This window comes from Chiloscyllium punctatum, chromosome 5 (genome assembly GCF_047496795.1).
Source record: "Chiloscyllium punctatum isolate Juve2018m chromosome 5, sChiPun1.3, whole genome shotgun sequence".
Classification (NCBI taxonomy): Eukaryota; Metazoa; Chordata; class Chondrichthyes; order Orectolobiformes; family Hemiscylliidae; genus Chiloscyllium; species Chiloscyllium punctatum.
The window spans coordinates 69287142-69307230 of record NC_092743.1 but is presented as its reverse complement, the minus strand read 5'-3'; the positions used below and the strand labels follow the sequence as shown (position 1 = coordinate 69307230).

The following is a 20089-nucleotide window of genomic DNA, read 5'->3' as shown; positions in this document are numbered from 1 at the left end:
TAGTCTGTACATTTTAAAGGTTAGAACTAATTTATGTTACTGTGTCTTTGAGCTTTCTGTACAAAGTTAAGTCTGCTTCTTCTTCCTGTTCTTCAGCAGTAGAAATGCAAACAAGCTTACTGACTGTGTCTGGCAATATTCCATGCTAGATCTGCTTTAAAAAGACAAATTACGATTCAAAACTAGAGTCAGAAGCCATAGGATTATAGGTGGGCATCAACTAAATTTGGAACAAGCTGAAAACTCTGTATTCCTATGGACCAGGTACAATTAATGGTAAAAGGGGGTCATTTTAAAAGTCCAGTTGAAAAATCAAATCCAGTCAAAGTCCTGAATTTGATCTTTGCTGTCAGTAACAAGGTTCCCAGCCAGAAGTGACCACTTGAAAACTGACTCTGAATCCTCAATGTCTGTAAACTTTGAATAAACAGGAAACTGTAGGCCTTGAGGCTTGATACAATTCAAGTGTCAAGTAATTTATTCAAAGTCTTATTTTCCTGTTTGTCTTCTTTCCCTTTTGTAACTGTTTAGACTCATACTATCACCAGTTAACTGAATGATAGTCATGTCTGTGGATCTTTTTTCCTGTAATAGACTCTTGTGCCCAATATGCCTTTCTGTAACTGCAGTACAATAAACCAGAGCATGTGCAACAGCGGGTGGCATGAATAGCTAAAACAACCACTGATGCAAGATTTATACTCACTTTGCAGTGAATGAGAGTAGTTTGGGAGAAACCCAACAGTTATTTACCCCTATCTCTCAAATACAACAGTTACGTTTAGCGACTGGCTTCATTCTGATGTAAGCTATGGTTTTATTCATATCTCTCTATCTGTAAACTTAAAAAAATAATGGATATATTTGGTAAATTAACAATAGGAAAGAAAAAGAAAAGAGAGAAAGATAGACTGCCAGACAGATAGAAGATAGATAAATAGATCAATAGCCAGACTGAAAAGCAGATGGAAAGACAGACAGGTGGGTAAATAGATACATACTTACATATATACATACATACATAGGCAGACAGGTTGACAGACAGACAGCTAGGTAGACAGACAGAATGGATAGATAGATCGACAAACCGGCAGACAGACAATTTTCTCCATAAAACATCTGAAGCTGAAGCCATCTGAAATTACACACAATTTCTTTTCTTCCAAAATGAGGATCATCCACTACCCATGTGAATAAAAAAGATAATTTCTCTTGTCATGCTAGCTTGATATTTTAGTTTAGCTGCATCATCTTTGCCAAGTACTCTCCTCAACAAATGCATCATTGCAAAACAGCCTTTTATTTGACCGCCAGTCACATCCGATGTCTCTACTGCATTTCCACTAACAGTGACAAGATATCATGTGAATTCTTCCAACATCTCTGAAAAAGTAAAAGAAAATATTCCAGCAGCTTTAAGAACTCATTACTTCCTGGAATGGCAAATGTTTTTTAATGGTTGCTGATGGTCCGTAATTCTTTGTTTCTCATCTCTCCCAATGGAAGCCATACTAAGGAGTACCAGAAAGGAGAAATTCTGAACTTAATGCATCACCACAAAATCTTATGACTCTGAAGTCCTATTTTCATCAACATTCTCTTCATTGAAAAAGGTGTCGTTACCATAGAATTTAGAAAATTGCAAGCAACAAGAGGAAGGCATTGATTAAAAGTTGTGGTTGATCACTTGGTGCAATGTGATGGAGGGTACTGAATTGAGTTATCCTGGACCTAACACCTGGGAGGTAGATCTCCTATGACTTATTTGCAGATTGCCTTTGTAATTGTAATTTTCTTTCTTTTGAAGAATTTCACAAAATCAAATTTGAGTATGATGGAAATGTTGATGGAAATCATTGCTGGAATTTATTTTTGCACAGGCTCTGCCCAGTGGTTTTATTTAGGGAAATACTTGTGTTTTTTTTATATCTTATAACCATTTACTCTGCTCAGTGCAAAATTCTGTGGAGTAAACGGGTTCTATGGATTACAAATGACCCAAATGATTCATTTTGAATTTGTTCTGCCAATAGGTTAGTTGGCAGATTTGCAACGTGTTTTCAGACCTGAGAATTGTTTCCCCAAGCCACATGACACAAATATTTCTCCATGTAAAGCTGATGAATTGCCAAAGTATCATAGTACTTTCAAATAAGTCATCAATGTACTAGACCAGGTTTTCACATTTCCAATTTCCTGAAATTGAAGTAAAATCAAAATTGGAACTTCACAGTTTTAATGTTTCTAAATCATGAAGTTTCTCACTACATTGTGATGTAATTTTCACTGTTCCTGTCTTTTTGAGTGAGATTTGTAATTTCCCACTGTCTTCTAGGACTGACATCTGTTTATATGTGAGTATTGAGATTGCCAGTGGGAAGTGTTACCATTCCTGTACCCTCTGTTGCTTGCATGACTCAGAGATACTGTTGATGTGTTTAAAGCAGAACACTGCAATAGACCTATGGATCCCCAAAACAAGGTTTGTTTGTTATGTGCTTGTGTACAACAGCAAAGTGCAAGTAAAAGAGGCTTATATTGCAGCACAATGAAATTTGCTCGAACAATTTTCATACAATACAAATCACCAATGTGTACATAGTTTCATCTATGTTTCACAGTAAAACTATATATTAAGACATAAAAATATTTTTGCTTTTCTGTGTTAAATCTTTTTAAATCAATCTCGGACTTTTAATGAACTTGTAAGAATTGATTCTCTCTGTTTTAGAAACTGTTTTTTTTATTTATTATTAGAGCCATATTATGGCTGTACACTCATTTATAACCAAGAAATACTGAAGAGTGCATATTTGTCAAGTACAGTTATTGTAATAAGCCACTTGGTAATTTATTTGCACCACTTTCCTCACCGAGATAGCACTGTTGCCTCACCGTGCCAGACATCCAGGTTTGATTCCAGCCTGGTGCAACTGTCTGTGTGGAGTTTGCACATTCTCCCTGTGTCTACGTGGGTTTCCTCCGGATGCTCCAGTTTCCTCCCACTGTCCAAAGATGTGCAGGTTAGGCGAATTGGCCATGCTAAATTGCCTGTAGTGTTCAAGGATGTGAAGGCTAAGAGCATTAGTCAGGGGAGTGTAGAGTGATGGGGTAGGGGAATGTGTACATGTGAAATACTCTTTGGAGGGTTGGTGTGGACTTGTTGGATCAAATGGCCGTTTTCCACTGTAGGGATTTTATAACTTTAACATGAAATCCATGGGATTTGAAGTTTTTAAGAATATTTCCATTAATAAATGAAAAGCATTGCTCTGTTAAAATAGTTAACAAAATAAAAGCTGTAACGTAAAACATTGTCAGTATCTTAAAGGTGATTTCCAATATATTGTTAACGATAAAATAGACAAGCTAACATATCAATAAAAATGTTCTTTACTTCCATATTTATATGTCTTGATTAACATTAGTTATTGTTAATTATTTATACAATGGTCAAAACTCAATATACATTTTAAATATTTTCTGGGAAGATAATTTTAATTTGAGAGTATTTAAGGTACACCTTTGAAGTATCCACTCAAGGACTCTTCTTTCCAGTGTGGTCTCTACCACAGTTGGTACAGCCAATTCAAAAATTACAAATTTGAAGTATAGCTGGCTTTTAGTGCAACCTGAATTGATGATATTCTTCATCAACCTTAAAAAGAAACAGCCTTCAAAACTGGCCAGACCTTTGGAGTGAATTCACTACTACTCGGAGTTTTCATTAATTGCTTTCATTTGTAAGATCTGTAAGTTAAAGTCAAATGATTGGGTACAGTCATAAGCAAGTTTTGAAAGATTTTGATTTTTTTAATTGTGAAGGAACAGACCACTGTACCTTAATCTATGTAGAAAATTGATTCCACATACATTTTGGAAGTCATTTTCACCTATTTAAAATGTAGTGAATTGTGACTGAGATTTTGAATCCTTATCTGTTGTGAAGAACCTAATCCAACTGTAAAAGTCAGACTTTATTAAGTTGTAACTCTGATATCAAAGAACATTTTAAAGTAATTTTTAACAGCCATGCTTTAAAATGTTGCCTGATTGCACTCACTCAATCAAGCAGACTGCTATGTTCTGGATGGAGTCAACTTTCTGAAGTGTTGCTGGAGTTGCACTCATTTAGGCAAATGGGAAGTATTCCATTCCAACTTGTGCCTTGGAAATATTGGCAGGATTCAGAGAATCAGGAGGTCAGTTACTCGCTGCAGAATTCCTAGCCTCTCACCTTGTAGCTACAGTATTTATATGGTGAGTTCAGCTCAGTCTCTGGTGAATGATGACCCCCAGGAGATTGATGGTGGAGGACTCAGCAATGGTAATTACTTCCATTATTACTGTTGAATTGCACTTTATAATGGTTACATTCTCTCTTTGTTTGGAGGTGACCATGGAGATGGTCTTGTATTTATGTGATGTGAATGTTACATGCCACTTCCCAGCCCAAGCCTGGGTATTTTCCAACTCTTATTGAATTTGGACATGATTGCCTTTCGTATTCTGAGAAATCATGAATGATTCTGCATATTGTGCAATCATTGTCGAATATCCCGCTTCTGCATTATGACGGAAGGAATGTTATTGATGAGGTAGCTGTAGATAATTGGACCTTGGGCTGAGGAAAATGCTGAACTACAGAGAACTGTAAATCTAAAAATAGATATTTCTGTTAGATATAGATGCAGAGGAGAAGAGCAGAAATAGACATCATTAATAAAGTATAGTTGCCAACCCAAAGTCAACAGGGAATTCCGTTCTTTACCCAAAAAGTGCTGCAAATGTCCCACAGAAAAGAGGTAAAGCAAAAAATTCATAGGCATTGAAGGAGCAGTTAGACAAATATGATAAAGAAGTATAGATGGTACAATGGTAAGTTGAGATATGAAAAATGGGAAATGGCTTGAATTGAACATAAACATCAGTATGGACTGGTTGGGCTGAATGGCTTTATCCTGTCCCATTTAATCTGTGGCAATCGACAATGGCTTTCATGTTCTTAATGTGCTGTTAAAGTGCAATAAGCCTATGAATAATCTTTGTATGTCTTCTGTATTATCAGGTTTGAGCTATGATGCAAAATCAGAGGGTGGCTTTTGGGTAACAAGGGTTGTCTGCTTATCATCCAGTTCTTCACAGCTGCTTAAGTATTGCTTCTCATGCCAGGACCACTTTGCTGAAGGCCAATCGTATTCACCAGAGAATGTATCATAATTTATGATGGTCTGCTGAATCCTGCAGAACATTGCCATCATGACTGTACCATCCTTCCAGCATGAGCAAGTCAGGAGCTGGAGAACAAAAGAAGAGAATGAGAAAGAGAGGAGGGAAGAAACACATTTCTCTTTCCAGCTACGCCAGCTATGATTGGTCTACCAGAGTGTCTTTTTGGCCATAAAGCTGAAAGAAAAGCAACCACAAAACAAATATTCCAAACAAATTGACCAGTATTTCCACACAAAATTTGACTAATCACTTTTGTGCATTTCCTTAGTACCTGTCTTGCAAGTGACCTTGCCTATACTGTTCTGCAGTGTTACCTCTGTGATTGTCATCTAGTTGTGGGAAGATTGATAATTTTCAATATGGGAGGCTAAGACTGATATGCAAAATTTTCTCTAACAGCTCAAGATCTGTACCAGTTGGGCGTTGCAAACTGAAATCTATTGGCTGACAGTCAACAATTTGTGTTATATTTTTCTTGGGATATGAACATCACTGGCAAATCGAGCATTTATTTCTCATCTCTAATTGCTCTGGAAAAAGTGGCGAGCTGATGAACTGCAGCAGTTCATGTGGTGTAGGTGCTCCCTCAGTGCTGTTGGAAGGATTTTCAGGATCTTGACCAAGTGACAACAAATGGATGGCAGTATAGTTCCAAGTCAGCATGCTGGGTAACTTGGAGCTGATTATATTGCTCTATGTCTGGTACTTTTCTTCATCTAGTTGATCGACAGTGCAGCTCTGGAAGGTCTATTGAAAGAGCCAGGGTGACTTGCTGCAAATTGTCTTGTTGATAGTAAACTATTGAGGAGAAAGTGAGGACTGCAGATGCTGGAGATCAGAGCTGAAAATGTGTTGCTGGAAAAGCACAGCAGGTCAGGCAGCATCCAAGGAGCAGGAGAATCGACGTTCCGGGCATGAGCCCTTCTTCAGGAATGAGGAAAGTGTGTCCAGCAGGCTAAGATAAAATGTAGGGAGGAGGGACTTGGGGGAGGGGCATTGGAAATGCAATAGGTGGAAGAAGGTCAAGGTGAGGGTGATAGGCCAGAGTGGAGGTGGGGGCGGAGAGGTCAGGAAGAAGATTGCAGGTTAGGAAGGCAGTGCTGTGTTCGAGGGATTTGACTGAGACAAGATGGGGGGGAGGGTAAATGAGGAAACTGGAGAAATCTGAGTTCATCCCTTGTGGTTGGAGGGTTCCTAGGCGGAAGATGAGGTGCTCTTCCTCCAACCGTCGTGTTGCTATGGTCTGGCGATGGAGGAGTCCAAGGACCTGCATGTCCTTGGTGGAATGGGAGGGGGAATTGAAGTTTTGAGCCACAGAGTGGTTGGGTTGGTTGGTCCGGGTCCTTATCTTTCATCCTCACAGGAGCATACTGGGCCTGAATTCTGATCAATTGGCCTTTTATAGACCCCCATATGTCAGATGTGGACTTACCCTCAAGCAGCCACCCCCAATCTAATTTCTCCAACTCCTGACTAACACTGTTGCAATTAATCTTCCCGCCAATTCAGCACTTTCACCCCAGGACCAGTCTTACCCTTATCCATAACCATTTTAAAACCTACAAAATTATAATCACTGTTTTCAAAATGGTTCCTTGTTGAAATTTCGATCACCTAGCCAGGCTCATTCCCTAATACCACGTCTTGTACAGCCCTTCCCTAGTTGGACTATTTACATATTGTTTCAAGGAATCCTCCTCAATGCATCTAACAAATTTTGCCCCATTTAAGCCTTCGGCACAAAGGGAGTCCCAGACAATATTGGGGAAGTTAAAATCACACACTATAATAACCCTGTTATTTTTACAATTTCCCTTGATCTGTTTACATATCTGTTACTTTATTTCCTGCTGACTATTGAGAGGCCTATAGTGTAAGCCAATCATTATGATTGCATCTTTATTATTCCTGACTTCTACCCATATGGCCTTTCTGGATGAACCCTTCAAGATGTCTACTGTTAGTAGAATGTGATATTTTTCTTAATTAGTAATGCAACTTCCCAACTCTTTTACATCCCTCTCTATCTGAAACGTCTAAACTCTGTAACGTTGACCTGCCATTCCTGACCTTCTCTCAACCAGGTTTCTCTAATGGCTAGCATATCGGAGTCCCATATACTAATCTAAGCTCTAAACCCATTTCCCTTGCCTGTTATATGCTTTGTATTAAAATAAAAACACTTTAAACTGCCAATCCCACTGAGTTTATTCACATGGTCCTGCCTGTTCTTCCTATTAGATGTAATTGACCAAATGTTGACCTTCTCCTCAATCATTCCACATGCTGATTTACTGCTCTGATTCCCACACCCCCTTCCCTGCAATACCAGTTTAAATCCTCCAATGAATTAAAATTATTTTCTTTCATAGAGTCATTGGTCTTTGAAATTCTGTTTCTGAAAGCTGGTGGAAGCAGAGGCATATATTTGTATATTTTTGAGGCAGAAGTTGATAGATTGTCACTAACCATGGGTGAAAGCTTAGTAGTGGTAGGCAGTGATGTGAATTTGAAGCTGCAATTAAATTAGATATAATCTTACTGAACGGTAGAACAGGCTCAAGGGCCTGAATGCCTACTGCTGTTCCTAACTCATATGTAACCAATGTACTATCCTCTTAAGCACTAAGGTCACAGTCAGAGTGGCAGGCTGCCTTGCAATAAGCTGAACTTAGAGTTGCTCTGAGTTTCGACTGTAGCAATCAAATGTTGATTGGTATCTGTTTGTGCTGCAATGAAAACTGAGAAATTGGCCATGAAACATTGCATCATGGTTAGGTCGGCAAGTGCTGTATGGATTTGGCCACCAGTTTAATGTTAGAAACTATAAGCTCCAAACTCTGTGTTAACCCATGTATTAAGGTAGTGCCAACTTACTGAATGCTCCATGACAGTGACTTCTGTTTTCTGGCAAGCTTGCTAATGCATCAAGCATATCTATGTCCCTACATGTTTGTCTCCTCCTGAATATCACTCCATCAAAGTGAATATTTACCCAGGTAAATAGTGCAGTGAAGAAGGCATATGGCGTACTGGCTTTTATTGGTAGAGGAATTGAGTTCCGGAGTCCTGAGGTCATGCTGCAGTTGTATAAGACTCTGATGCGGCCGCATCTGGAATATTGTGTGCAGTTTTGGTCGCCATACTATAGGAAGGATGTGGAGGCACTGGAACGGGTGCAGAGGAAGTTTACCAGGATGTTGCCTGGTATGGTAGGAAGATCCTATGAGGAAAGGCTGAGGCACTTGGGGTTGTTTTCATTGGAGAAAAGAAGGTTTAGGGGTGATTTGATAGAGGTGTACAAGATGATTAGGGGGTTAGATAGGGTTGACAGTGAGAACCTTTTTCCACGTATGGAGTCAGCTATTACAAGGGGGCATAGCTTTAAATTAAGGGGGGGTAGATATAGGACTGATGTTAGGGGTAGGTTCTTCACTCAGCGAGTCGTAAGTTCATGGAATGCCCTGCCAGTAGCAGTAGTGGACTCTCCCTCTTTATGGGTATTTAAGCGGGCATTGGATAGGTATATGGAGGATAGTGGGTTAGTGTAGGTTAGGTGGGCTTTGATCGGCGCAACATCGAGGGCCGAAGGGCCTGTACTGCGCTGTATTCTTCTATGTTCTATGTTCTAAAGTCTTTATTGGAATTCCCTGCAGCTGAATCTATGTGTCAACTTGAACACTTGCAAATTGGAATCTGTACCACCCTTGTCCCCTGCAATTTAACTGCAAACCACCTGTCTTTGGTGACTCACCATGCATGCTCCTCTACCTTTATGCTGATCCTTAAGATCTCAGAAGTGCCAGTGTCTGATGTGGTAATTGTGAGTTTGGCACAGGGTGGAACAGTGCCTTAGCAGATAGTACTGCTGCCTCAGTACCAGGGAACTGGGTTCAATTCCAGCATCGGACAACTGTCTATGTGGAGTTTGCACATTCTCCCCATGTCTGTGTGGCTTTCTTCTAGGTGCTCCAGTTTCCTCACACAGTCCAAAGAAGTGCAGGTTAGGTGGATTGGCCATGCTAAATTGCTCATAGTGTCTAGGGATATGTAAATTGGGTGGATTAGCCATGGGAAATGCAGGGTTACAGGAATAGAGTAGAGAGGTGAGTCTGGGTGAGATGCTCTTCTGAGAGTCAGCGTGGAATTGTTAGGCCAAATGGCCTGTTTTCACACTGCAGAGATTCTTTGTTTCCATGAACTGATAATATTTCATCATCAACAACCTCCTCTTCCTGTTCCAATTTCCACTCCTGTGCCATTACCTGGCCAGGTAGAAATTTTTGGGTATCTGAAAAGACCAAAGAATCATAAGACATAGGAGCAAAGGTAGGCCATTCAGCCCATTGTGTCTATTCCACCATGCAATGAGATCATGGTTGTTCTGTTTCAACATTTAATATTCTTAGTGAACCAACCTCTACAGCCCACAGCATTGCCCTATGACAGAAGAAATTCCTCCTCATCCCTAAATGGGAGATCCCATACTCTGAGATTATATCTCACTCTACACTCTCACACAAGGGGAGAAATGTTACCAGCATCTAATCTGTCAAGTCCCCTAAGAATGCTCTATTTTAAAAAGGTTTCTGCTCATTCTTCTAAACTCCAATGAGTAAAGGTTAAATCTACTCAACATCTCCTTGTAAGACAATCCTTCCATACCCTGCATCAACCTAGTAGACCTTCTTTATATTATTTCATTGCTACTAACCTATCCTTAGATAATGGGCCCAAAGCTATTAATGGTATTCAAGCTTTTGTCTAACTAATGTTTTATATTGTTCAGGAAAACTTCCTTATTTTTATGCACATTCCCTTTGAAATAAAAGCCAGCATTCCATTTGCCTTCCCTATTAATAGCATAAGGTTTGCGATGAGGGTGGGTAGGGATAGAGGAAATTAAGAGATGCATATTTACAGCATAACCAGCCTGAGCAATCTGAATACAATGTATGGTAAGGGAGAAGTGGGATGTGAAAAGGAGCATCTTTGATCTTTGCAGACCTACCACTAGCCCTAGTCTCAGTATGGTCACTTTGATGAGTACTGCCTCCGGCATTGTGGCTAAGAGACCTAGTCATTCCTGTTCCCCACCAGTTAGCTGCTGCTGTGCCCAATTATGTATCACCTCACTCTGCAATGGAGAAAGAGGTGTATATCTGACTGTATAAGGTGTTTGGATCACGAGGCTTTCATGGTTGACCAGCTGGCAATGTTTTATGACAGTAATGTGGGTATGAAGCTTACTACTGTCATCAGTGCGTAAGGGTAAAGAGAAGTTACAAATATTAGCATAAAGCAAAGGGTACTGGTCAAGAAAAGGAAGTGAATCTCTTGAAGAGTATAAAAGGATATGGGCGTTCTTAAGAGGGACGTCAAGTGGGCAAAAACGAGACATGAGATAACCTTGGCAGATAAGGTTAAGGATAATCCAAAAAGATTCTACAAGTACATTAAAGGTAAAAGATTAACTAGAGAGAGAATAGGGCTCCTTAAAGATCAATAAAGTCATTGTATGTGGAACCACAGGAAATGGGTGATTGGACAACCACCTTATGAAGGAGCAGTGCTCCAAAAGGTAGTGCTTCCAAATAAATCTGTTGGACTATAACCTGGTACTGTGTGATTTTTCAACTTTGTTCACCCTAGTCCAAAACCAGCTCCTCCAAATCAAACTGTGGTGAAAGACATAGAAGCTAGACAACTAAGGAAATAAATATTGATGTCTTGAAAACACTCAGTATTACAGAAGAAGAGAAGGTGGACGTTATGAAAAGCATAAAGGTGGATAAATCTCTGGGACCTGATCAAGTGTATCCCAGGAAATTGTGGAAAGGTAGGGAAGAAATTGTGGGGCCCCTAGCAGAGATATTTGTATTATCTACAGCTACTTCTGAGGTACCTGAAGACTGGAGAGTGGCTAATGTTGTTCCTTTATTGAAGAAAGGCTACAAGGAAAAGCCTGGGAACTATAGGCTGATGAGTCTGACTTCAATGATAAATAAGTTGTTGGAAGAGATTCTGAGAGACCGGATTTGCATGCTTTTGGAGAGGCAAGGACTGATTAGGAAAAGTCAGCATGGCTTTGTGCATAGAAAATTGTGTCTCACAAGCTTGATTTGAGGTTTTTGAGGGTATGACCAGATCGATAGATGAGGGCAGACTGGTAGACATTGTCTACATGGACTTTAGCAAGCCCTTTGACAAGATTCTGCATCGTAGACTGGTTAGTGGTTAGTAAAGTTAGATCATTTGGAAAGCCAGGCAAATGGATACAAAATTGGCTTGACAGTAGGTAACAGAGAGCGGTGGTGGACTGGACACCTATGTGAATGGTGTTCAACATGGATCAGTGCTGGGTCCACTGTTGTTTGTCATTTATATGTACAATTTAGATGAGAATATAGGAAGCATAGTTAATTAGCTTGTGGATGACACCAAAACTTGGGTATAGTGGAAAGTAAAGAAGGTTATCGAAAAGTACAATGGGATTTTGATCAACTGGGCCAATGAGCTGAGGATTGTCAGATGGAATTTATATACATGCAAAATGTTGCATTTTGGTAAGATGAACAAGGGTGGGACTTACACAGTTAATAGTAAGGCCCTGAGCAATGTTGTCGAACAGAGAGATCTAGGAATTCAGGTACATAGTTGATTGAAAGTTGTGACACAGGTAGACAGGATGGTGCAGAAGGTGTTTGGCACACTTGTCTTCAATGTTCAGAGCACTGAGTCTCGGAGATGGGGCGTCATGTTGTGGTTGTACAGCATGTTGGTGAGGCCTCCTTTGGAATATTGTGTATAATTCTGGTAGCCCTGCTATAGGAAGGATATTATTAAATTAGAAAGGTTACAAAAAAGATTTACAAGGATGTTGCAGGGTACTGGAGGGGTTGAGTTATAAGGATAGGCTGAATAGACTGGGGTGTCTTCCTTAGAGTGTAAGAGGTTGAGGGGGTGACCTTATAGAGATTTTAAAAATCATGAGAGGCATAGATAAGGTGAATAAAAGAAGTATTTTCCCAAGGGTAGGGGAGTTCAAAGCTAGAAGGCATATTTTTTAGATGAGAGGGGAAACTTTTAAAAAGGGTATGAGAGGCAAATTTTTCAGACAGAAGGTGGTTCCTATGTGGAATGAACCGCCAGAGGAAGTGATAGGTATCCGTACAGTTACAACATTTAAAAGACCTTTGGTCAGGTACATGAATAGGAAAAGTTTAACGGGATATAGGTCAAGCACAGGCAAATGGGACAAATTTAGTTTGAGGAACATGGTCAGTATGGATGAATTGGAGTGAAGGGTCTGTTTCTGAGCTGTATGACTTTAACTGTGGATATTGAAGTTCTGAAACAAAAAACAGGAAATGTTCTGAAACAGAAAAACAGCAGGTAAATGGTAGCATCAGTGTAAAGAGAAAGCAGAGTTAATGTTTCAAGTTCAGTGATCTTTTTTCTGACAGATGCTATCAGACTTGCTGCATTTCTCCAGCAATTTCTGTTTTCGATATGAATATTAGGCCTGAGTTATGAGTGCTAGAGTTTTTTGAACAATGAAATATGTGGGTGCATTGAACTAAGCAGTGTATGAGGTTAGTGATGCAGTTGATAGAACATGGTATTTTACAGATGCAAGTACGGACGACTTGTATAGGGTCATTAAACTTTTTTCAGCATTGGATCTACATCCTCAAGGAAAAAATGCCTAGTATTGACTGTTGTGGATCATGCTGGCTTTAACCTGCACAGCAGTTCAGTCCCATTGCCTTTTAAAAGATTGACAGGATTGTATTCTAGCTTAAAAATGTGTTGCTGGAAAAGCGCAGCAGGTCAGGCAGCATCAAAGGAGAAGGAGAATTGACGTTTCGGGCATAAGCCCTTCTTCAGGATTGTATTCTAGCCCTCTGAGTTCAAAGATACTTCCTCCCTCTTGTTCTTCTCCTGAACAGATCTCCAAAATTGTGTCTGAGAACTTATTTTCTGCCACATTGTGCCATTCTATGTTTTCCCAGGTCATCATCTCTTATGCAGCCATTTCCCAAATCTACTGTATCAAAATTGCTTCTTTTATTTAAGAGGTACAGGTTTGAACTCATACTAGCCTTTCATGATTTTGTGCCTGCTACTCAGGTTCCAGCTGCTCTGTATTCTGTATCAGTTTGCTGGATATTGCATTCATGATAACATACAGATAATACAAGATTTGTGTACTGGCTGTATCAAAAGGAATAGGTGAAGGTTAACTCATATCATGATTCCTATTTTCAAGCTGTGTCCAAATTTTACTCCAGATCTTTGCTGAATATTAAACTAATAGATTATGCTAACTAATAGAAATGTAAATACTGGAATTGGAATCAAAATCAACAGTTTCTGAAGCAACTCAGGAGATCTGGCAGTATCTGTGGAGAGAAAATAGACTTAACATTTCGAAGTTCAACAATCTTTCTTCAGAATTTCCAAATATTAAGTCTGCTTCCTCTCCACAGAATCTGCTAGACCTGTTGAGTTTCTCCAGCAATTTCTGTTTTTGTTGTAGATAGCACCAGTCACATTTTAATCAGCTGTTACTTCTAACTTTTATTTATTTTTATTTTGTTAAATAAATTGCTAATACAAGTAATCACTTCTGAGCAAAATTTAAATAAAAAGAATAAATTTACAGTAAGTTAGCAATGATTAAATATTTTGGCAGTCAGTTTAAAGGCATCCAATTTAATGAGCAAAATGTAGCATAATATGTTTAAAATGGAATACTAGAGGTCTCAGCCAATGAAGTGGTTATTTGAGGAGTTATATTACATTCTCACTACTAGCACAGTGCAGCATGCTAAACAGTTAATTATTCAGCTAACTGTTAATTGACAGTTAATTGTTCTTACAAACAAATCACTTTAACCTGAAAATTATATTTCCTGATTTGTTTCATTGATTTACTTTTACACTTTTATCTTTCTGTCTGTCAAGGAACATGTTTAGCACAGTTTTCAAGGATTGTTCCTGAGAGGAACAAAATATAGGATCTTAATACAACATATTCAGACATTATTAATGGGGGCATAGAGTATAGTAAATCTGCACCTGCAAAATCACAAATTGCAAATTCGCCTAACCGCACTAAAAAGTAAATAACAATAAGAATCAACAACTGCGGACAAAAATTGCATATTTGCAATATTTTAAACCTTCTTAACCTATTTTTAATGACTTCTGCACTCCTGAATCCCAACATTTGTGGGGATTCTCAGGAATGCAACTCTCATGGATACAGCGGAATGAGTATACAAGAGTAAGAAGATTATGCTGAACTTGTATAGAACACTACGTAGTCCTCAGCTGGAATACTGTGTGCAGTTCTGGGGCTACAAATCAGGAAGGGTATGAATGTGCTGGAAAGAAAGTATGCTTGATTAACTGCTCCCTCCATCTGTTCAGCCATTTTTAATGACTAATAACATATATACACCCAACCTGCTTGCTTCTGCACATCCTTTAGAGTACTACTATTTGTTTTATAATGTCTCCCCTGTTCCTTATACCAAAATGTATCCCCTCATACTTCTCTGTTTTGAATTTCACCTGCTACTTATTGCCACTTCATCGACATGTCAATGTATTTTTAAAGTTCTGCACTGTCCTCCTCAGAGTTTAGTGTTTCAAAATGTTGTATCATCCTGAAACTTTGAATTTTTACACTCAGGTCTAGATTAGTAATACATATCAGGAAAATCAACGTTCCCAATACTGGTTCCAGGAAACTCCAGTAGCAATCTTTCACATTCCAAACATATTCTTTAACCATTGTTCTCTGTTTCCTATCACTCACTGAATTTTTGTATCCATGTTGCTCTTGTCCCTTTGATTCCATGAGCTATAACTTTGTTCATAGGTTTGTTATGCAGCCTTCTGGAAGTCCATTCACATCGACAGCATTATCCTCATCAACCATCTTCAAAAATCTCTAACAATTTACTTAAACTTGAATTTTCTTTAGGAAATGCACTCTGGTCCTTCTTAATAAACTCGTCTAACCATATGGCTGTTAATTCTATCTTAAACTATTGCTTCTAGAAGTTTCCAACCACCAAAGTTGAACTAACTGGTCTGAAGTTGCTTGCTTTGTCTTTGTACTCCTTTTTGAATAAGGACGTAATGTTTGCAATTCTCCGGTCCTTTGGTACCACCCCTGATTTCAGGGATGACTTAATAAGTATGGCCAACATTTCTCTCATTTCCACTATCCCCGCCTTCAATATCCTTAGATGTAGCCCATCCAGGCTCAGTACTTTATCAACTTTCAGTAGCGACGTCTACCCAAAACCACCTCCTTGTCAATTTTGAATGTTTCTAGTTGCTGCATTTCCTCCTCTGTCACTGTTCTCTGGGTAGAATCTGCTCTCTTGGTAAAGCTAAATGCAAAATATTCTTTTACTACCTTAGCCACACTCACTGCATTTGTGTTTAAATCGCCTTTATGGACTAATTTTAATAATTAGTATTTTGTTAATAATCCAATAACCTTAGTGTCCAAACTATTTCTGTTGGGTGTGCTTGGATGAAATTTATACACAGGTAAAGCATTCACTCTTAATCCAGATAAAATAGATCTGACTTTGGAAATTTCTCATTAGTATGTCCTGGATCTCAAGTTCTTTAAGACATAATCACGTCCTTTTTCCTTTGCGCTATATTCATAACTTGGGCGTTATAGCTGACAGAGGCAATAAGTAACATTAAAGTGAGGTCTGCTGTTAAGGTGCATTCCAGCCTGAACTTAAAGGCTAGAGTTAAAAATAGCAGTACAGAAATAAAGTGAGAACAAACATCTGTTTATAACAAGAGTTCTTACTAAGCAAAGGACAAAGTAGTAGCAAGAAAATAGCTTTTTATATGGTTGTTTTAAAGACAACGTAAGTATTTCCCTTTAAAGTGAGGTTATAAACATCAAGACCAAAACTACATAAATAAAATGATCAAACTTACAAATGGTGGCAAGCAGGTACTTTTTTTGTTCTCCTTGTCCTCTTTTATTCTTTCATGATATGTGGATGGCTTTGGCAAGCCCAGAATTTGTTGTGCATTCCTAAATCTGTGGTTTACTTGGTCATTTCAGAGAGCAGTTAAGTATCAACCTGATTGCTTGGGTCTGCTGTTACAGCTAGGCCAAAACAAATATGAATGGAAAATTTTCATCCCTTAAAGATGTTAGTGAATGAGATAGGTTTTTAATAACAATTAAGAATAGTTTCATATTTGCCACTGAGATTAGCTTTCAATTCCAGGTTGTATATACTTAATTTCTGCCACTTGCTGTGATGGTATGTGAATCCTTGTCCCCAAAGCATTGCCTAGTTTACTGGGTTGCTTGTCTAATGATATTGCCCCACACCAACATCTCTCCTTTGCTTATTGTATAAATGTAACATAGCTATGATATTGGTTATAAAGATACTTGAAGGCTTCCATTGCCTCATGTAAAGAGCACCATTATATTTGAAAACAGATTAGTAGCTTTGCTGTAATGTTTCACAGTGGAACTCACTGTCTGAAATGATGGTAAGAGGTGGAGGCTCTCAAATCACTTAAAAATTACTTAGATGAACATCTGAAATACTGGAAAATAGGATTAGGATAGAAAAATGTTGCAGACATGATGCAAGGCCTCTTTCTATGCCATTAAAAACTGTATGATTCCATACGATGATGATTTTGTACACATGCAATTCATTTTTCTGTTAGGTTTTTTATTTGGAGGAACTTCACAGCAGAGAGGCAATTTTCATTTTTATTTTCATTCTGCTTTCAATTGGCTGTCCACATGTTCCTGTTTTCAGGCAGACCTGTCGCTGCCACTCAGACCTGGAAAACAATGCAAGCCCCTAAACAGTCTGTGCTATTATACAGAGGATGTGACACTCACAAGTTGCATTATACAAAATGTCAGCTGCTATTCAAAATAGAGGCATTTAGGTTACAACAATATTGCTACACTTTGGAACACAGTTACAGAATGTATGAATGGGATATTTTTATTTTTTTCTGAATTAATTATTATATATATATATATGAATGATCAAGAAGTTTTTGCTTGATCATTGAACTAGTCCAGTGTATATTTTAAAGCTTGGATGTTTTTGTTATAAGTTGTGTACAACCATTAGAGTCATATTAATGTAAAAATACGTAGGATAAGAGGGACAATGAATAGGAGTGGGCCACTCAGCCCGTTCCAACACTCATTTAGGTCGTGAGAGGTATGTGGCCTACCTCCATACACTTGCCTTTGGCCCATATTCTTTAATAGATAAACTTTTGTTAAGTAAATGTATCTCATATTTAAAATTAACTATTTCCCTTCGTAGAAGAGAATTCCAAACATCAATTTTCCTTTATGTATAGTAGTGCTTCCTAGTATCTTTCCTGAATAGTCTGGCCCTAAGTTTTAGACTCTGCCCCCTAGTTCTAGAATGTCCAATGAGTGGAAATAATTTAAAGAAATAGATAATGAACAGTGCAGCACAGTAACAGGCCCTTTGACCAACTACATCTGTGCTGACCACAATGTCCATCTGCATATCTTTATCTACCCTGTCTTTACTTGTTCATATCACAATTTGAGACAATATTCTGTTGATTTTAATGAATACCTCTGGGATTATCACTACCTGCAAAGTCCTCTTCAAGCTCCACACCATCCTAATTTAGAAACATATCAACATTCATTCACTGTCGCTGAGTCAAAATCCTGGAACCGCGTTCCTAAGAGCAGTTCCTCAGTTCCTTTAGGTGTACCTGAAGCAGATGGACAAGAAGAAGATTGCACACTAGTATCTTCTCAATAGTGAGTGGGAATGAGCAACAAATTCCAGCCTTGTCAGTGCTATCCATATCCCAGGGACAAAACAAAGGAAGGTTCCCACTGTTTTCAGTATAATTAAAGGTATTATACTGAAATGTATTCACAGGGCACACTTCTAGTGGCACAATGCAGAAGGATTTGACCATACTTGCAAAAAGGAATCCACATGTTTAGTCTAATTGGAATGTATTGCAAGAGATTTGAGAATAAGAATAAATAATTCTTGCTGCAAATGTACAAGTCTTTGTTGGGATCACACATGGAACATTGTACAGTTTTTATGGAAGAAATATGGAACAGACAGTTCAGCGAATGATCACTAAACTGGTCCATTAGACAACAGGTGTGAAAAGCCAAGTACTGATGTTATCTGGATTTTTGAAGAATGAGAAGTGATCTTATTGATGTATTCAGGGCTTGGCAGGGTAAATATTAATTTAGTTTTTGCAAGGAAATCTAGAACAAGGAGGCACAGTTTCATTAGGTACAATCATTTAGGATGGAGATTAAAATAAATTTCCTCATTCAATAAAATAATTATAGTTAAGACTGGGATAGCGCAGCAGGTCAGGCAGCATCCAAGGAACAGGAGAATCGACGTTTCGGGCATAAGCCTTTCTTCAGGAACGGCTTATGCCCGAAACATCGATTCTCCTGCTCCTTGGATGCTGCCTGACTGCTGCACTTTTCCAGCAACACATTTTCAGCCCTGATCTCCATCATCTGCAGTCCTCACTTTCTCCTTTAAGACTGGGATAGACAATTTTAGGTCTTGCAGGGGATTAGGGGATGTAAGAAGTGATTTGGAACATGGATTTGAATTCCAAGATCAGCCATGACCATAGCAAATGGCAGGACAGGCTCAGTGGACGGAATAGTTTACTCCACCTGCAATTTCTTATGTTGTTATGCAGATTTATTTTGATTCATGAACAGGCAGTGTGGTGGCTTTTACCAATGTAGTCTGCATGGCATTGGAGAATACTGTGACCCATGCAAGTAGAGTCCATTAGCACTGCCTACTCAGCTTGAATCAATATAATCCATATAGCTGTAAATACTGGTAATGCATAACACTTAAAACTGCACTGCATGTACATTTTTTCCTAAAACTGTCTGTAACGTGTCAAAATTTCCCACAGATTTCAATAACCATTGTGTAGTCAAATAATGAGAAAATTAAACAGCAATAAATAAGTTTTTTTGCAGGAAGAAAGTAAATTGTATAAAGGGAAAACCTTGACCTTGTACTAATCCAGTTCATTAGTTTACAAAGTATTTTGCATATTTCATGCATTCCAGTCTTTATAGGTTCTGAGTCAATTCTTGTAATATATCTTTATATTTCAGCTTTATACTCAGTCAAAGGTCAGAATATTATTTGCTCTGTGCATAAACTTAATACAACTATCATTCAGTAATATCTTCAGTATACTACAATTTACCTCATAGTCTCCAACTGTATTGTTTGATAATATTGATTCACATGTAGCATATAAACTAGAGAGGGCAATTTATATGTCTTTATGAATTATAAATGAATTCCAAAGAGGTAAATCTTAGAACTATGTTTATGTTTTAAAAACAGGATTACATTTGCCGTGGGAGATTTGGATTGGCTGAGAATTATGCCAAAGCACTTCAGCTTCAGAATATATAATTATGTCAAAGTTTCTCTTGCAAAGTGAATAAATGCCACACATGTTATGTATTATATGTACAACATGGTACATATGAAAAACTATACATTTTAGTACATAGGTACAATTACATGCAAAGATGCGTCATATGACCCAAAAGAATAAAAAGATATTTACTTGCCATTGCTTCCCTTTTCACCAACAATATGGGCCTACTGATAATTCTCACTCTGAACTGGTACCATTTAATATGCCTGTGTTGCCACTTGGTTTGCCCACATAGTAAGGGAGAAATTCTCTCAGTTTTGACAATCCTGCAATGTACAGTAATAGTATTCAAAGATCACATTATTTG

At 38.4% G+C, this 20089-nt stretch overlaps 1 protein-coding gene across 1 annotated transcript in view; it reads left to right on the top strand.

The window, feature by feature from the left end:
• st18 (ST18 C2H2C-type zinc finger transcription factor) overlaps positions 1–20089 on the top strand; it is a 427076-nt gene that overhangs the window by 253010 nt on the left and 153977 nt on the right. The window lies entirely within an intron of this gene.